This window comes from Zootoca vivipara, chromosome 7, assembly GCF_963506605.1.
Source record: "Zootoca vivipara chromosome 7, rZooViv1.1, whole genome shotgun sequence".
Taxonomy (NCBI): domain Eukaryota; kingdom Metazoa; phylum Chordata; class Lepidosauria; order Squamata; family Lacertidae; genus Zootoca; species Zootoca vivipara.
Window position 1 is genome coordinate 80,355,705 of NC_083282.1, and position 20,697 is coordinate 80,376,401.

At 41.0% G+C, this 20,697-nt stretch overlaps 1 protein-coding gene across 2 annotated transcripts in view; it reads right to left on the reverse strand.

Annotated features, from left to right (window-relative positions):
- ZNF217 (zinc finger protein 217) overlaps positions 1-16,306 on the reverse strand; it is a 34,162-nt gene extending 17,856 nt beyond the window's left edge. Inside the window, exon 1 of one of the 2 annotated variants that reach the window (XM_035122934.2) lies at positions 16,226-16,306. The gene's annotated coding sequence lies outside the window, so the exon portion shown is untranslated. The other variant, XM_035122935.2, reaches the window with a different exon arrangement.
- Positions 16,307-20,697: the final 4,391 nt, after the last annotated feature.

A 20,697-nucleotide genomic window follows, 5' to 3' on the forward strand; every position in this document is an offset into this window, starting at 1 on the left:
AGCAGACCTACCAGATAAGAGACTAAGACTACGTTAGCCCTAAAATAAAACTCTTCTGAGCAGCTGTGTTTTGGTGATCCATTCTAAGCAATAACATGTTTAAATCTCAAGTGAGAAGCAAGTAGAATAAAAAAATTATTCTAATTTCATTGGTCCAGCACACCTGGTAATCCAGCTTTCAAGGCACACTTATCTCTGATTTAAAAAAGAAAAGAAAGCTCAACAAGTTGTACAGGGCTGCATTTTGGCAGAAATAAAATGGCATTTCAAAGTACTTCGGCTTAATTATTGTCTAAATAGCCCTATAAGATGGGTCAGTATTATTATCACCATTAAATAATGTATTTAAATATTTATAAACTGTACTTTTGTATAAAAAGGGGGGGTGTATGCCACACAAAGGTTACAACTATAAAAGCAAATAAATGGAGAGAGTGGAGGGGCAGAGGTTGGAAAGAATGTCTTCCTGGAGTCCACCTAATGAGTTCATAATGACTGAACAGAAGACTACCAACTTGTCCCCAAGTCACAGTCACCACAATACACCAGCATATGCCATTTAACAGGGACCCCTTTTATCCCTATTTACTAGTATTTATACACAGTTCAGCTTTCTATTCCTCTCCAAGATGGGGAGAGGAGAGTTTTGTGTTACTTTAAAAAGCACCTGCACCCCCTAATAAGACAGGGGTTGGACTAGATGACCCCCATGGTCCCTTCCAGTTCTGTGTTTCATATTCTTTGTAAACCACTTAAAGATGTTATTTGCAGTTAAGCAGTATACAAACTTTGTTAAATAAAGTGAAATGCTGACACAGGACTGGCATAGACACCACAATGTGCAACCACACTACACAATGCATTCCCTCCAGGTTTATGTCTTCACTCACAATCCAAAACATATTAATAAGAAATGCTACATTTATATCACACATTTCCTCCAAGGAGCTCAAGGTACTTGGTTCTTTCACCCTTGCTTCATCCTCACAACCACCCTCTTAGGATAGGAGAGTTTGACCCAAGTCAAGGGTGAGCTTCATGACTTGACCAGAGATCTGAACCCATGACTCCCAAGTCCTAGTCGAACATTTCTAAGCACACCACCACAGATTAAACCAAGAGATGTCAGTTGTCAATAGCATTATGTCTACCAAGTATTGTGGATGGGGAAACTGTGGCCTTCCAGATGTGGTTGGACTCCCTGGATTGGCATGGATTGGTGAATGAAGTTTTAGTCCTGTAACCCCTTGAAGAACACAGGTTCCCCATCCTTGTGCAGCTAGAATTTATTTGTCAGTACTGTATTAAAAATTGGTAGACACTGTAACAATTTCCAAATCTAAAATGACCTTGCCAAACATGCAGGCACACCACAAATTCCTTGTGGTTTGAAATCCAAATGTTCTAGTTACTACAGAAGCAACACCCAAGGCACCTGGAGTTTCACAACTCGTTTCAGTGTCTTCTGAACCCACAACTCATAAATCCTTGATCAGATTTTCCACATGGGGTACTGGATGTAACTCTAGGGTTCAGAAGCTCCATTCTTGCAAACAAAGAAGTCAGCATGACAAGCCAAAGCCCTTTAAAACCAAACTGCCACTTCAAAAAGTTAGTAAAGGTAAAAGTAGAGGACCCCTAGATGGTTAAGTCCAGTCAAACGTGACAATGGGGTTGTGGCACTCATCTCGCTTTCAGGCTGAGGGAGCTGGTGTCTGTCCATAGACAGCTTTCCAGGCAGGGGCGTTACAATGGGGGGGCGATGGGGGCAGTCCGCCCTGGGTTCCACTCTGCGGGGGTGCCACTTGGCACCCCCACCCCCGCGACTCCCAAGCCAAGCCTCCAGCCTCCCGGTAAAAAGTCCACATCCGGAATTTTTACCGGGAGGCTGGAGGCTCGGCTTGGGAGTGGCAAGTGACACCCCCCCCCCCCGCCGCACGGATTGGAGTCACTGGGGGGCGGTGATACCCCGCTACATAACACGCATGTGCAGTGGGATGCTGCGCATGCGTCGTTACGTGGCGGGGTATCGCCGCCACCCCACGCCTCCAAAGCCACGCGGCTCCAGCTACAAAACTCCAGGTAGAAGGCGCACCCACCGCGCTGAGCGGGCTTTTTACCTGGAATTTGTAGCTGGAGGCACGCAGCTTTGGAGGCATGGGGGCGGCGATACCCTGCCACATAACGATGGATGCACCGTTATGTAACACGCATGCGTCGTTACGTAGAGACGCTGCGCCCCCCGGGTGCATGGCAATTTGCCACCCCGGGTGGTGCGGCGCCTCGCTACACCCGTTTCCGGGTCATGTCGCCAACATGACTAAGCCGCTTCTGGCGCAAACCGCTTCATTTTAACACCGAGCAGATGACAATTCATAAAGAGAGAAGATATGATGAATGAAATGATCAGACAGCGACCCCAGATCCTCTCCCACACTTTCCAGACAGGAAGCTTTTAGGAGCAGGAACTGAGCTTTTTATGCGGAAATGACACCCAAGCATACCACGGACTGTACTGAAAATTGACCATAGAAAATAAATCAACATGAAAATTTATTGTGGCTTCAGGATCCAGTGTTCACTTTAAGCATAGTAAACAGGCTTTGGAGAATGATAGAAACCAATGGGAGGTGTCAATCTATATTTGGAAACAGAACAGTCTACAGTGTAGACGGTATACAAAATAAGGAACAAGACTGTACCTTTTTTAAAAAATAATGTTTGTCCACAAAACCACAATTAGGATAAATTTGGATCATCTTCTTCCCTCATATTGTTGATCATTCGCCCATGAAAAGCTACAGAAGTTTCTTTCTCTAAAGGGAACAGTGCCAAACCACCATCACCATGCAGATAGGTTAAGTTGTTCCTTTTTAAAAACCAGGGAATTTGAGTTAGCGTACCGTATTTAAAACTACAGTATGCCTACTATGTGTCTACTTTCAAGTTAGGAAAGAGTTTGCCTATCACTGGGAATCAAGGCCCACTGAACCTTCAGCAACTATGCTAAGCATCAAGGGTGTGGAGTCAAGATCCGCAAGTTCTCTGAAGGTAGAAGTTCACGTCACTTCATGATGGGAAGTGGCAGAAGCAGCAAGAGAAATCAGCACTGCTTCTTCCTCTCCATAACTTAATTCCAGTACTGTACTGCAGGAGCCTCCAACCCCCACACAAAGGCCTTTGGCACGTATAGGGGAGGGGAAGGGTCTTTCACTTTACACCATGATTTGGAGAACAATAGAAACTAATGCGTTCTAGGAAATACACAAGAAAGGGTGGGTGAGCAGATGGAAAGGAATCCTTGTGCTGTAAATCCTGGGGGTATGATGAGTTGCCCATGCATACATGACATCTGGATTTCTGGACCCACTTAACCTACCTATGTGAGCTTTTTCTACATTACAGGGTCAGTCATGGGAATGCCTTGGGATCATAACCCAAACTGAAAAGTTTCCATGCCCAACTCACTGTATGATGCCCATAAATGTGTGTTTTTTTTAAAGGTGCTATTCAACTAGCTAGAATGGATATAGTTTTGAAAAAAGTTTCACTGCCCCATTTTCATCATACAGTATTCCTGTGTGCACACAAGGCACAGGATCATGCCTATTCCTGTCAATTAAACTCCTGTGTAATACACATTTGTGCGCATACATAAAATGTAGTATGTCTGACATGAAGCTTTTAAAAAACAGTTTGAACTGCTCCTTTTTCCTCACAGGGAACCAATCATTCCTAGTGGTTTTCAGACATGTATCTACAGCAATCCTGTCCAACAGCTAATTCTTGTTTTGTAAAGATTTCCCTTGACTTCACAGCTAACAAACACTTTCGTATATTGAATTCATGTCTGTCCTGTGATAATTGCACATTAAATTCATCATGTATTTAAAAAGCTACCAGCAAATCCTAGTAATGAAAAATATCAATATTTTCTTAATTACTTCATCCAACAAGGATAATGGCTGTTTTTTGTTTCTTAAGTGCAACAAACATTGGCAGATGTGTGCTATATTTTCTCTCTGTACACCAGTCAACTGACTTTTCTTTGTGAACAATATAATTGTGTTTACAGGAATTACCTTAGAAACCATTCATGTCAGAAGGCCCTTAAATCTTAAGCTAGATGCAAAACTACATTGCTCATATTTCTCCGATAGCTGAACAGACCTCTGTGTGCTTCTTTTTGTTGAATAACATGAGCCTGAAAGTCCTCTGCGTAATCTCATGTCTACCATTTGTAGGGCAGGGGGAAGGACAGAAAGAACAAAAATACCTTATGAATTTTCAATTCTATTTGACAGTATTCAAATCTATTTTCTCCCTCACTGGTTGTTAAAAATTATACATACAGTATATGAAGATACATTTTCTTATTCTGATGAGAAGTTACATTTATGCCTTTTATTAACATAATAGTCCAATTGCTAGAAGGCTTTAAATATAGGGTATTTTGTGAAAACAGAAGTGAATCCAGACTGTGGCATCTTCATAAAACATAACCAACTATTGCAGACCACTCCTGTTTGAGAGAGTTCTACAGAGCAGACTGCATTTCTAGTGTAGCTTAATTTTGACCTGGCATTGCAGCACTTCCAGTTTCCCTGTTAAGTGTTAAGGGACCTTGACACCACAATGCATCTTGCAAGAATAATAAGCTTTAATGAAACAACAGCAGTTTTACATTTTACTGTTGCTTCAGTTTAATGAGGAAATATGCTTTACCTCTCTATACTCTCTTCACACGACAGCCTTCCAGACCAAGGCCATTTAGTGCAACATCCTGTTCTTACAAAGGCCAACCAGATGGCAATGGGAAACCTGCAAGCGGAATCTGAATTCTCTCCACTTGTGATTCCTACCGGTAGCAACAGGTGTTCAGTTGCATACTACCTGCAACAGTGGAGGAAGAACAATGGCATTCTTGTAGGACTTCACTTTTTCATAAAAAAGGAACACGGAAGTTGCCTCCTGACCATTTTCCTTCCCTGTTGGCTCCTGTATGAACAGCAAGCAAAGCAGCTGGCTTCAGAAAGCAAAATAGCTGGAAGTCAACTCCCTTGTGCTTCTCAGCAAGAAAAGATGAGGCTACTTTGGAGTGAGTAGGCAGCAGCCAACACTCCAAGTTCTGGGTGGCTTCTGCACAGGTGCTGACTCACTGAGATGCCATGTGTGAACAGAGCAAGTATCTACAGTATATGGATTCAGATGTTTAATTAGAAGTTCAACTGTGTAGATAAAGAATGTCAGTTGGGAAAACTCATCACATTAGTCGAACACTCAACTCTGTTGTGTATTAAGGCTCTGTCCTTATTAAACAAACTCCAAGACCAATTAAGAGGCATTTGTAAAAAGGTAGCCAAATTGCAAGGAACAGTACAACAACTTCACACAGCTCATTCAAAATTCTTGGTGTTCCACACAAAAATGGGACAACAAATGCAAACTGATAATCTATTTTGCACTCTGCATTGGATGAGCACACGATCATCTATTCAAATTCCTGTTTAAATTTGAGATGCTACAATTTTTAAATATCTGATTAGTAATCAGAATTGAGTTTCTTCTTATAGAAAAGAAACGAAGAATCTTCATATCATCATATAATTTTTAAAGATCTATTTCTGGGTAATGGTATCAGAGAACATTTGAAAAACCACTTGAAGTAGAAGTTTATAAACCAACTGAAAGTTTTCCTTCCATTTTATCAACCTAGTATTTTGTATAATAACATACCTAGATTGTAGGTATGATCCATGATTCAGAGAAGGTATCTTTAAATACACACAAATAAAAGGGAGAAACATTTAAATTGGATTTTGTGTATTACAGCCTATGATTTATTTATGGAATATATGCTGCCCAATGTTGGAACTGTTTAACTCCTGTGTATGTATAGGAAACAAAATAAAAAAATTCCTTCAGTAGCACCTTAAAGACCAACTAAGTTTTTATTTTGGTATGAGCTTTCGTGTGCATGCACACTTCTTCAGATACAGTGAAATATTTCTATTTCACTGTATCTGAAGAAGTGTGCATGCACACGAAAGCTCATACCAAAATAAAAACTTAGTTGGTCTTTAAGGTGCTACTGAAGGAATTTTTTTATTTTACTTCGACCCAGACCAACACGGCTACCTACCTGTATAGGAAACAAAGTATACTTGATTCAAAAGATTAAAATCAGTAGGACACAAAGCATAACTATTTTGTGAGAAAAAGAACTCCCTACATATTGTTTCAGCTGCAGAAGAGATCAAAATAAAATAATCTAGAAGTTTGGGCATTTGACCCTAACTCGCATGTAAATAAAATAGAAAAATTCCTTCCAGTAGCCCCTTAGAGACCAACTAAGTTTGTCATTGGTATGAGCTTTCGTGTGCATGCACACTTCTTCAGATGCATGCACACGAAAGCTCATACCAATGACAAACTTAGTTGGTCTCTAAGTTGCTACTGGAAGGAATTTTTCTATTTTATTTTTGTTTTGTTTTGACGGCAGACCAACCTATCTGTAACTATCCCATGTAAATGTTTCCAACAGCTGCATAGTTTTAGCATCAAAATTATTTTAAAATGTGCAGGACTGTACTGATCTTACAAGTAAGCTGGAAAAGTCATGTATCACTACAGGCACAAATTTTACAGCCATGAGGAGCTACAGCCAATTGAGAATCAGATATTTTGTATCAATTGTTCACTGTCTTCATTAGAAAAAGCTACATTCCTTTTCTTTACAAAGCATGTCCATAAAACAGTGAATGCTGGTACTTAAGGACATTTTCAGGTTTTGCCACAAGAAAATTTTACATGTTAATTAATAGGTTGCCAATGTACATCTCCATACACAAGTTCCATAAGGGTTCCATAAGGGTATCAGAACTGGAAAGGGCCTTTTTTTGCTGTAACATATTGAGGGCACAATCATATGGTCCATGGGAAAGTGTCTTAAGGTCTGTAGGATTTTGAGAATCTCTCCCCCGGCAGTCAACCCTCCCAGGAGCCACAGAAAGGAGCACTGCTGCTGTTCCCTCTACTACACACACTATTTGGCTAAATGCAAACACTTTAAATGAATTATTTCTACAAGTATTACCACCACTTGAGCCAATTCAATCTACACAGTATCGGAGCTGTCTCAGTCTGGCACATTCATGCTTTTTAGTGTAGTGGTCAGGATTCAAAGAAGTCACTCAGTTTGCTTCACATGCCCAAGGGGTTTTGGGATTAAACTTTCTAGAAGGGCAGCCTCTGGGCTGCTTAGCAAACAACTTTTAATGCTGATGCAGAATTACAGAAAATAATCTGAGATATATCTCAAGGGCCTATTATTTGAGACGGAGGGAACCAAAATCCCACTAGGACTAGCCCAATTGAAAGAGGTTGCAATCCAAAGAATGACCAACACATGTCACTAAAACCATCAAACATGCAGTAGCTTCCAGTTAACAACGGAAAAATATTCATGGCATGTAATGTGCCTAAGAATTGCCAGACATCTCTAAAAAAAAAAAAATCTAAGCCCCATTATCCATTATTAATCCCTTTCTATGCTCTCATCTGAAGTTTCAGACAGAAGAGCACTATTACACTGGAGTATCTTTGGGATGGAGAGTTTACCTGTGTCCAGCTTTGAACAAGACACTAAACACATTCTAATTAGTACTGGAAGTTCTAGCACATGCAGAGTAGGGACCAATTAGTTCTGTCAGCCTGACCCAGGGCAGAAACAAAACAGCTGAAACACTCCTTCTGTCTTTTTGTATCTGCCTTTTGTTGGGTGTATGGATTAGCATATTTGAGAGAATTGGAGCCTAGGCTAAAGAGTTCTGCATTTGGAAAAGATACATTATGTGTGAAAACATTAAGACCTACCATTAAAATATTCCAGCTTTGAAAGGGGTGCTTTTTAAAAGTACCTTAGTCTAAGAAAAACAATATCCATTGAAGTGATGGGGAATGTTTAGTATTTGGTAATCCTTTATATGTAAATGCTACAGGGTTGGCAGAGACAGGGTGGAATGCAGGCTGGCTCCCATTTGAAGAGGTGCTACCCCTTACTAGCATGCACCCTGGTAAATACCCAATGCTCTTTACAGTTTCCTTACGTTGGGGTTCTCATTTTTATATAGGAGCAGGCAGCACTTAAAACATTTCTACCTTATGTCCTCAAAAAAGTTCTCCGACTCTCTGAATAAATCTATTTTCTTAAAATACTGCTTAATCTAACTCCAACACCTCACTTTATAAAGCAATTTTATTTTAATAATATTAAGATCAAGCTTTAGCCTACCAAGAATAATTCTATAATCAAATACCTCCATGGCGATAATGTGCAGCTATCCTATGTCTCAGAAGTGTTGGATTAAGTACTAAAAATTATTTGTATCAATTTATTGCAGGGTATCAACTTTTATATGATTCAGCCCAGTATTTAAGGCTCTCAAGAGTGAAAAGGATTTTAAAGAAACCCCAAACTAGCAAATAGTATCTAATTTCTTTCTGATGCTGTGTGTAATATTGCAGCAAGAAATCCTACTACTGCTGCCATTACTATTTAAGCCTACCATGTATAAAATACCAGATTTTGATATTTCTACCAGGCTTACATCACTTAAGGTAGAAAAGCTGTGAGAATTATAAATTGCATGGCAGAAAGTTACTCGGACTGTACCATTTTTAAACTCCGGACGGTATTGTACATTCAAATGTTCTTCAGAATGAAATGAAAAGGAATGAAACACCAACTTCTTGCTGCTTTCCATATACTGGAATGTGTTTAGTTTTGTTTAATATGGGCAGCATATAAACACATGATGCAACACCTGCAGGAAGAACTGGTTAATTCCCAGTTTCATTCCATTTTATTCATCTGAATGTGTGAATGCTTCAGCGGGCATTCAATGCTTCAGCGGGCCTGATAAGACTGTAGCCAATAGATGAGTTTTCATTCAGAGCCAAGTGATCAGAAGCCCCCCCCCCAAAATAATAATAATAATAATAATAATCTGCTGCTAAATTATACTACATCACACTGCAGGTGGGAAAATCAAATGTTTGAATACTTCACCTGTAGTTTTAACTCTTCGCCTGCAACTTTAGTGTAAGAGAATGAATAAGAAGTGGCTCCCTACAGCTACAAAAGCTAGCAACTTTTTATACATGGATAAAAGATTCAACCATTTGATTCCCCCACCTGCAGTCTGAAGAGATACACTCCAGCAGAACATTCATAATGCAGGCCTCTAGCTGATAAGAGTGTGTCTTTGAGTGTACCACTTGAAGTGGCAAACATTCACACATTATATGACACCTAGGAATTTCTACCATTTTGTGCTGACTGCAGAATGCAGCAAGCACAGAAATAGTGTAGCTATAAAATCAAGACACACCGAACTCTTCCTTCTGAATATATATACAGTACTCTCAAGTTTCTTCTATCTCACCCTAGCAAGCACAGAGTCTTACTTGTTCATGGCCAACATATAACCCAAATTAACCACTTCTATAGAAATTGTTAATATAGAACAATTTCTATGATTAACCACAGCTCTGAAAGATTATTGCTATTCTGATTAGCTGCAACTCTTCAAATAAAAACTAAACCTATCACCGAGGTTTTACTAAAAAAAGAAAAGAAAAAAGAAGTAACTCCCAGGTGTTTATAATTCACTACCCTAAGCATCATTGCAGTACTTGCAGTACAACTAATATTTAGCAATACAGCTGGTTTCTTCTTTGTAAAGACTACTATGACCAATCCAACAATACATGAGACATAATGGAGCTAGGTAAGAAGGCAATGGTTGGTATCTGTGTTTTTTGACCAAACAACCAACATTTGTTAAAATAGTCACCAACCCTGATTTACCCAGCATATGCTATAACCAACTTATCAAGCAGCATGATTTCAAGTTATATAGTTACAATCACTCAGCCTTAATAAGAACAAAAATTATATTTAGTTAAACAACAAATAATATGATCACTTCACGGCATCTGTGCAGCTCAGGAGCCCAAAAATCCTTGAAAGTATAGGCCAAAGATTTCCCAGTGGGTAAATTTATTTACTCCATTCAAATGCATTTGAGGATCATGTGAAAGTATGTTGCAACAAGTTTGGTTTTATTCCAAGTATTTTTTCTACAGTTTAAATGTGACACCTACAAGCAAAATGTTTTCACCAGTAAGGAAAAATCACATGCTAATTTGCTTTCAGAGTACTGTAGATGTTTACATAATAAAACTGTATCAGAGAACTAGATGATGTCTTCTGATATGTAGTATTGGGGAGGAAACACAAGTCATTGTCCCTGCCCTAGATTTAGTGGTGCTGTGGGTTAAACCACTGTGCCGCTTGGGCTTGCCAATCGAAAGGTCAGCGGTTCGAACCCCCACGACGGGATGAGCTCCGGTTGTTCGGTCCCAGCTCCTGCCAACCTAGCAGTTCGAAAGCACATCAAAGTGCAAGTAGATAAATACCGCTCCGGCGGGAACGTAAACGGCATTTCTGTGTGCTGCTCTGGCTTTGCCAGAAGCGCTTAGTCATGCTGGTCACATGACCCGGGAAAACTGTCTGCAGAAGCGGACAATCACTGGCACCCTTGGCCTGTAAAGCGAGATCAGTGCTGCAACCCCAGAGTTGTTCACGACTGGACTTAATTGTCAGGGGTCCCTTTACCTTTACCAACTCTGGAGATCTCTGCTTCTTTTTAGGAAGTCAATCCTACATTTAATGTTTAGAAGTTTCTATCCCTCAGGATTTACTGGACACCAAGCCAATATGTCTGAAGCAAAACTAGAAGACTCTAACAGCGCAATCCTATGCATGTGTAAAAGGTAAAGGGACCCCTGACCATTAGGTCCAGTCGCGACCGACTCTGGGGTTGCAGCGCTCATCTCGTGTTATTGGCCGAGGGAGCTGGCATACAGCTTCCATGTCATGTGGCCAGCATGGCGAACCAGAGCAGCACACGGAAACGCCGTTTACCTTCCTGCTGTAGCGGTACCTATTTATCTACTTGCACTTTGACGTGCTTTCAAACTGCTAGGTTGGCAGCAGCTGGGACCAAGCAACGGGAGCTCACCCCTTCGCAGGGATTCGAACTGCCGACCTTCTGATCAGCAAGCCCTAGGCTCTGTAGTTTAACCCACAGCGCCACCCGCATACTTCACTGTATTAAATGGAATTCACAGCTATTTAAGTGTTGTTCCCATGTAAGTGTGCATAGCATTGCAACCTAAATACATACCAGATGCAAGATCTATGCTTTCTAAACCTGGACTGTTATTTTCAATATTTAAAGTTGACAATATGAGGTCCTTTTGACCAACCTAACTGACTAAGAGACTCATCTGGCAAAAAGGGATTTGTCATATTATCCAAAGTGCCAGAAATTGTTCCCCCAAAAGTGGAATGCCCTCATGAGCCAATTTATGTGCTAACCCCCCCTCAGTTTTCTAACATACACAAACAGGCAACACAAAATGCTATTTACTAACCTCTTTTGCTATGTCATTCAAGGATGCTACCGTAATTAAAGCTGCTGATACAGTTGATGTGAACAGTTCAGGAGGTTAAAAAAAAGGGAGAAAATTCCTACTTGTGGAATTCTTCCAATTCTTGGACAGACATAAGATTCCTTGCTTAGAGCAAAACGTTATTTAACTTTATTATGAACCAATTTTAAAAAGGTTAAACCAAGAATTCAGCTAACTGCTGATAAACTACAAAACATACTTTAAAAGAACAACCACATGTGGCCCTAGATTGGGAACAAGAATATAAATGCTACCAGCTCACTAGCTTTGGGCTAGTAAACTTCTATTTACAATTGTTAATTCACATTTACACACACAAGCTGCACAGATTACTCACCCAATTTCTAAGGTCCAAAAACTTGATTACACAAGGCATTATACAAACATATTTTCTCCAATTCAAATACTGTAAGTGGTTACAAATCTCCATTGATAGGATCCAACCTTTTTAATACTTTTCTGTATTATTCATCTGCTAATTTTTATTTGCTGGAGCCTTACACAGATTTGAGCGTCATTAAAAATGCTCAAAAAGTGTTCATAATGAATGAATATCTTTTATGCCAAAGGCGTAGCAAATGTAATTATGTGAAGGGGGGCAATTGTATTGGACTCCTGATGTTCTAATCAAGAGAATGAGAATAAAGGAGGGCTTGTAAGCTTAGTAATGGCAGTCCTGCTGTGTCAGAAATTTTGCTGATTTTCTACATTTAAATAGTAGGTTGAATTGGAAAGGATGACATGAGATAAATAAGTAAATGACAGTCCAATAGCCTTATTTATTTAATCATCTGAATCTCTGTGGAAGCAAGTAAACTCAAAGGTCAAGCTCCTCTTTCAAATTTGCCTAAAGATAGGAAAGCTTAGTCATTTTAACTATAGGTAAAGAGCAGAGAGAAGTCCTTTATTCGCCAATAGAGTGTTTGTGTTTGTGTTTGTGTGTGGTATGAATAACAGTTCACCATACCTGGCATAGAAGTTGTGAGAATTTTCTCTTTTAGATATTTTTAAAACTAGGCCATATGTATCACTACAGTACTTCCCTGGCCTATAAAAGCCTAATTACAAAGTCTCAGTTTTACACAGCTGCTACCATACTGAAAGTCAAATGAGATCTGTAATTTCATTTTCAACTATTTTTCCAAGCAAACATGCAATAATTTGCACCTTGATGCTGAACACACTGCTTGGAATTATACCACACTAATAGCAATAGGACTTACTTTCAAGCAACATGATTAGGATCAGGGACATGCTTTTCACTTTGATCTTGCACATATAGGAGGCAAATAAAATCTTCAACCATGCAATTTCATTTATGCAAAGTATAGCAACACTCTTAAGTAATGCAGCTAAGTATTTGAGAGGCAGAGAGTTTTTCAAAGAAGCCCTAAATGAAACAAACAAATGTGAAATAGAGCAGAGTACCTTTTTCCCAGTCATATCGCCACCCCCTCCCCTTGCCAGTCTCCACCAAAACAAAGGAGATATTCCAAGCTATCCAATAGCTCTCCATCTGGAATCTAATGCAATTTCTGTTGAAGGAGTCAGTAGCAATCCTCTTAAACCCCCTATAAATATAGCCTCCCTTTGCTATGGCACTTTTTAAGAACCACAAATTTATAAATAACACTGCTTAATTAAAACAAATCCAGGAAATGGCTTCCCATCTACTCTAAAATGGGTTACCATTATAAGACATGCTGTGGTTTGGAACAACCCCAACCAGAAAACTCCAACATCTATAGGTCATAAGAAAGTTATTTATGTAGAACCTATATAGAAAAGACACCCATACTTTAAAATATGTATGCTGTATATGTAACTTGGGAGGAGGTTTTCAGTACTGGTCTTTATTTGCTTTAAGGAAGAGCTATTCAGTGGACAATATAAAATCTCTCTTTTTTTCCCTTTAAAGGGGACATTCAATGTTGCAATTTTTGCCTCACATAGAATTTCCATAGAGACACGTACCAAAAATAAGACTTGTTTCTCAGCAAGAATCGTCAGCTGCCATTAAAGCCACACCTTAAAAAGTTCTTACCACACAGCAGCCAAGCAAGTACAAACTAGTGGTGGCTCTTTTCAGAGCCAAAAAATAAGTTGAGCTAAAAGTTGGGATGATTTGGTATTTTAACATCAGATCTTAAACAGGCTGCGGTAAAGGCAGAAATATAAGCCATCCTTCTTTTTTTAAAGGCTCTAGTAAATGCATGATTTGTGTGTGCTTTTTTTTTTTACAAACAAGTGTAGTCTAACAACCTTTCACATGAATATAAATATTTAACATTTAAACCTGACAACACAGCACTAAAAGATAAAATGCCTTCCTGCTAAGAGCAATAGTGCCTCAGAACTGGAAGGCAGCTGCTGTTCCCCTGCCTTCTCTTTTGTTGCACCTAATCTCATGTCAAGTCATTCAACCAGCTCCAAAGCGATGAAGACATAATTGAATCAACCTTATACATTTTTATTTTATATTTTAAAAAAGCCACTATTATCAAATAGCTATATGTACATGCTAAGTTTTTCCAAAGAGGCCAACACTCTTCTCTCTCTCCAAACACCAAAAAACAAAAATCCAATGCATGCACACACAACCACAGTGAAACTGAAATCAACGACTTAAACTTTGCAGAAGGGAATATAACTTGGTATGTCAGATCAATCAATAATCCACTGAAATATTTTCTCAGCTACAGCTGTTTGTTATGTATCTGAATAAAGCCTCAACAGTAGCATCACTTCAAAAAAAACCAAGGGAATTCTCCTCTCTCTTTCCCTCACCCCAAGATTTATTATCTATGCAACATATATATTTTAGTATTCTCTCAAGTGGGAGTTCTTAATAAAAAGAAGTAACTGATGTCCCATCACAAGCTGGCATGCCTATTGCACATCTTAAATACTGACTCATCAATTCACATAAAACTAGTGGGGGGGGGAAGAGACAAGAGAGGATCAAACTCCACCTACTTTCCCTCCCCCACATCCAAAGAAAGCAGTTTAACCTACTTATGTGAGCCAATCCTTTCATAATGATCCAGAAAACAACTAATCATGGTCATAACATTTTTTTTTAAAAAAAATGCATCTCAAGTCCCAAATCTACAGAAGACCCCCTGAAGTGTAACAAAACATGGCGAGAGAAAATATTTGCAAGCCATTGTTATAAGAGCACTGTGCTCAGATACCTTTGCAGACACAAAAACCGGCCCCTAGCTGCCAACAGAAGTGGTCAGCAAGTCAATGCCTGCTATTCAGTATGTAGTTAGGCGTTTTATTTCTCTGCCTTCCTGATCATATCAGGCAAGCTTTTCAAGGCCTAATAGATTGAGAAGAATGATATGACTCTTCTCCCCCCCCCCACGACATATTTGTAAGTGTGCTATTTCCTTCTGTTCCCTTCACATGCAGAAACTTCCCTTTTCACATTCTTCTGCAAAAGATTTCACTTCATCTACATGATTAAGTGCCTATTTCTGCTTTTCGCTATATGCTAGATTCTTTCTTCTACTCGCCCCTCACCCCCCCACCCTTTCCACCCATCAGAAGCTATGTGTATATTTTAGCTTTCAAGGTCATTTTAGGAAGGACAAAAAAATAACCACAAGGAACCTTTTCGTTTTGTTTTCCTTTGCAAACACTCCATCTGAACCACAATGCCGAAGTTATTTGAACATCCAAAAGCCCTTCAAGCTAGAAACCAAAGACAGAAATTTTGCTGGCCACCACTTCAGAAACTCTTTTTCAACACTTCGATTCTGATACTCACAAGGCGATTCACACACAGCATACATTATAATGGGGGAGGGGAGGGGAGGGGTGGGCACACGGGACTGCGTGTCGAATGACTGCTTTTGGCGAATAGGTTTTTGTTTATTTCAACTGCAGAAACCCTAACACACCCAAAGTGAGCCGATTAGCCAATAATTAATGTCTCCCCATATATAGGTAAGGTATCAGTATACGGAAGTCAATTCACATCACCAAACACACTTTAATGAATTTGTATTCTCTTCCTCTCCTAGCAAAGTCTATTGTTGTTGAAGAGCCACAGCTCTTCCTTTTCCACTCCCCCTTTTTTTTTAAAAAAAATAAATTGTGTATACAAAAATATATATATACACACACAATTTGAGGTGGGGGAGAAATAACTCTGCAACGCCCCGGGGCAGATTAGATTCCGCAGAAGCAGCATTCAAAATGAAACTGACAAAAACGGATCAATAAAGTTTTCATTAGCAAATCTGAAGCCCCCCCCCTCCACCCGCGCACCCCCTCCTCAAACCATGAGCAAAACACATTGCAAACCTTTCCTCCAGGAACATCCCTGACTCACAAAGAAGATCCTTCCTCTCCCCCCACCTCCTCCTCCTTAAAATCGACATATCGAGTATTGAAAACAAATACCTATGTCTCTAATGGAAGTTTCAAACCTCTACTTGGATGGCAGAGAAAGGAGGGAGGGAGAGAGAGAGGCTGCAAGCCAGAAGAGACGAGGCAGAAATCACACACAGCAAGAACTTTAGAGGAAGCGAGGCTAATCTTCCCCTTCCTCATCTATTTATCTTCCTCCCTTTTGGTGGGTGGGAGGGGTGGAAAGAAAGAGGAAGAAATATAGCATAACGACGAGACCTTTAAAATGGGGTGTTTTTTGAGGGGGGAGGAAGGTTTCTTTTACCTGCTGCTGATCTTCCTCTGCCTAGTGGTGGCTGTTGGTGGTGGTAGGAAGAAGATAAAAACTGACACAACAGGAGTTGCTGCGTTTGAATGGGAAAGAAGAGAGGGAGGAGGGATTCTTGTGGGAGGAGGAAGGAGGGCTATTGGGAGTTAGCTTTTTTTTTTTAAGGCTGGTTGCGTGAGCTACCGCCACACACACACACACACACACACACACACACACACACACACACACACACACCTGATCCTTTTGGCTTTTCTCTTCCTGATACCATTTGGGGAAAAGGAGGATTTGGAAGAAAGGTTAAGGGAGGGCATTTCCCAACAAAAGTCATGGGAGGAGGAGAGATGCTGCAATGAGGGCACTGCTGAAAACCACCAGTCTTGAAAAGGGATGGGTGGGAGGAGAGTTAGGTGTATGCAAGCACACACCTGTCCACTTTTACTGGGGAGGGGGAGATTCCTCCCCAATTTAACGGTGGAGATGAATTCATGTGCCAGCTTTTATGTCCCAGGGTTTAGCAAGGATGCTTGCGAAAGGACATTTCATTTGCTTATTTTACATTGAACATGTATACACTGCCTTAGCTCCAAAAGGAATGAAAGAGGAACATGAAAACACAATCGCACACTAAAATACTGATTAAAGAGTACATATAGTACACATGATCATCCCGTTGCCATAGTTTTCACCTTAATTCCCTACAAAATTTCAGGACAGGATTATGACCCCCCCTCCCATATAAAATGCTTTTTAAAATGTCTACATGCCCTCCCCAATTATTTTAAATTGTAAACATCAACATCATCTTATTTGTATGCCACCTTTCCATAGTTAAAACAATGCTCAAGGCGGCTTACAACATGACAAGATTTACATGCAGTCATACCTCATGTTATGTCCGCTGCGGGTTATGTCTTTTCAGGTTACGGAAACGCCGAACCCGGAAGTCCCAGAACGGGTTACTTCTGGGTTTGGTGTGAGCGCATGCACAGAAGTGCTAAATTGGGCTTTGCGCATGCGCAGAAGTGCCGATTTGCGTCACGTGCATACGCAGATGCGCCGCTTCAGGATGTGGCCTTTTCATGTTGTGAACGGGCCTCCGGAACGGATCCTGTTCGCAACCAGAGGTACCACTGTAGTTACCAACATAACAAAAGTCATAAGCAATAAATAAAACACATCAAAAAGTACACAACCAAATGGAAAACAATTTCCACATAAATCATAAAATCTAAAACTATGAATACTTCTTGAAGCAATGAATATTATTATTAAAATTAGTAAGCCACTTTCCCATGTAAATATGCTTACGACAGAACAACTAAAATGAGAATCAATGCATCATTACCATAACAATCAAATACTAAGCCATTTCAAAACTTATCTAGGATGCTGTTAAGCGCCATACCCACTGCCATGTCGCAAGGCTTTGCTGAGATCCACTGAGGCCCTGTGTAGCGAACAGTCCTTGGCACAACTACTAAGAAGTTAAAAAAAAAAAACCACAGAACACAATGGGATTTGTGGGTGCATGCGCCCAAAGGTTGCAGCCTAAACCCCTAATCCCATAACTCAACACCTCCTTCCAGAGATGCATCGTTCCTCGTCAAACACATTTGAGCAACAACAAAATAGTAGGATTATAACATATATTGAGGCACCAGGCAAAACGTTTCTGTATAACCAGGGCCTTTGGCTGAAAGAAATATTCTAAAGTGGTGTTTGTGGGAGGTAGGGGTGTGTGTGTGTGTTGGTTCGTTACACATTTTGTGTTCCCCTTTTGTATTTTGAAGTTGCCACCCGCCCTGGGATCTTTGGATGAAGGGGCGGAATACAAATTTAATAAATGATGATAGCAACAATTCCCCAACGCAAAGTGCCAGCTCTGAAGGCAGCAATTCTGTTATTCTAATCTAATCCCTCTGGATGGAAGCGGTGGGGGGAGGGAATCCTTAATGCGCAGTCCTATCCCGGTCTACTCAGATGTAAACCCCATTGAGTTCAGTGGCATTTACTCCCGGGGCAGTGGTTACAAAAGCGCGGCCTAACGTTTAGTAGTTTGCCCATGGGCACATCCTCTGGAGAAGGGGGGTGGGGAGGAGGCTAGTCACCTTCGAGAGGAAAAATCACCCTCGAGCCATAATCCCATTTCCAAACCGTCCCCCCCCCCCAAGAGTCGCGCTCACAAAACCCCACACGGAAAGGGGCTATTTCAGTGGCCTTGCAGGTTTCGCTGCACAGTGACTCGCCCGAGCTGAGGAGCTGGCTTGTCGCCATGGCAGCTCACTCGGCTAGGCCCGGCCTCGTCGTCTACCCCGCAGCGGGCAAGGCGCTTCGGCCTCCCCGCAGCCCTCCCACCCCCATCGCTCTTCCCTTGCCCTCGTGGCGCCTCAGCCCCAACAGCTCGGAGGAGGGAAACGAGAGGGGAGGCCGCTGCGGCCTGAGGAGATCAAGGCACGCGCGCGCGCCAAGGAAGGCAGTTGGGCCTGAGGGGTGGGAAGGAGAAGAAGGGGTTGTTGGTGATGGGGCTCTTTCATCTAGGGCGGAGAGGGGGGACATTTTAAGAAAGTTTCCAGAGAGAGAGAAAGAGACCCCCCTTCCTCCTTAGTCTGTGACATCAGAGAACAACGAACGGGTCTTGGGGGGCACCTTAAAACATTCAGCAAAATTTACCGTGGCGTCGGCTTCCACGCGCTGCAGGTCGCTTCGTCAGGCGCTCCTGCCGTGGGGGATGCGGCGAGTGGCGACAAAGAAAAAGCGTTACAGCGAACCCTGAAACAAAGAAAAATGCCATTTCTCACCCCCCACGATAAATTTGGGGAGAAAATATGTGTGTTTATTTTGGGGGGGGGCGGGCCAAAGATTTCAGGCATGGAATGAAGAACAGGGAAGTGAGGAAGTTATGAGGCTAAGAAAAAGTGCTTTCTGTTTAGCTTTGGGAGGCAGATACGTTTGTTTTATATTTATTTGCTGGTCAGTGTTGTCCCACTCCGTACTATGTGCAGTCACACACACACACGCCCTGAATCTGGCACATTGAGTTGTGCATGGGGCCGCACCCTCACAGGCTCACAGCCTTGTGACATACGTTAGGCCTGCTGTGGGGAACCATTGCCCCCCAGATGCTGCGGGGTGTGTGTGTGTGTGTGTGCAAATGTTCCCTATTCATCTGCGAGGCCAAAAACTAGTGTCTTATTGGTCACTTATCCAGGTCATGGGGGTGAATCTCCCCAGCGTTACCTGCAACCCTCTGGCTCTCTGATATATTATTTAATAGTTATAAAACTCTTATTTAAGCATTTGAAACGCCTCACATTATCTCGGTAAGGCAGGCTAGCATTATTATTTCCAAACGGCAGATGACGTCTTCAGGTTGCGTGATAGAGGTTTGTCTAATAGCATGGCTTCATTTGCCCCAACTGCAATATAACATGTCTCTCCCATGTTGGTCTCTACAGCTTCTACAGCGCTGTAATTTGCCAACGGTTTGACTTTACCCCTGATGGCGCACTCTTCCATTGTCTCGAGACAGACAGATGGCAACCATGACTTAGGTGAGATTTGAACTCTGGACTGCCACATAAAGTGCAGCAAAACAAAATACTATCACTGTATGGGGTGGGGGTGGGATCTCTCCATGCAGCAGAGAACCCAACATGGTGCCGTTTAAAATTGGTGCATCTGAATCAAAAAAGGCACTGCTAGTATGGTACTTCTTTAAATGTGTCCCCATTTATTCAGTGCATTTTAAGTGGTGTAAGAATTTATTTAAAAACAATTTCATCATTATTAGGCGCTTTTAAAAATCGGCACAGGAGGATTTTCATAGACAGCAAGGGTTATTATGTCGTTTGTGCCTAATAGAAGGACTTGCTCTATTGTGGGGATCTGATGGGGTATTAAAGGCTTTAAACAAGGCAATGAAGGACCAGCAAGAATAAAGGGACTGAAGAACATGTAGGAGAAATAATGGTCACAACTGTGATGAGAAGAATGGAGTTCTGTAATTTACTCCTTACTCTGACAATTTGGTTAGATAGAGCAGTACATTTCTAGAGCAGACCATGCATTGGGCCTGATATGTTGTACCTCATCAATCAAAACAATAGCTTTCAAGGTTGCTTTGGAATAGTGGCTAAGGTTATTAACAAAAGTTGAGTTGTTTCTTTATCAGTGCAAGTACATTTTGAGCAAACTCTTTTTCTCTCTGTGTATGTAAATTTCTTCTTTAAATAGTGAAGAGGACACTACAGTAATTTTACTTTGTTTCTTCTATCTGACTTCTATCTGATTTCCTTTGGTATAGCTTAGGTTAACATACACCCAACAACTGCAGCATTCTGTAAATTTGAAATAATGGGTATTATTGTTTTGATATGTCCTCCAAGGCTACTGGAGCAGCAATAAACAGCAGATGTGCAGTTTTGGAAGACCATGTTTTACGGTAATGTTGAATCCAACACTGTTAC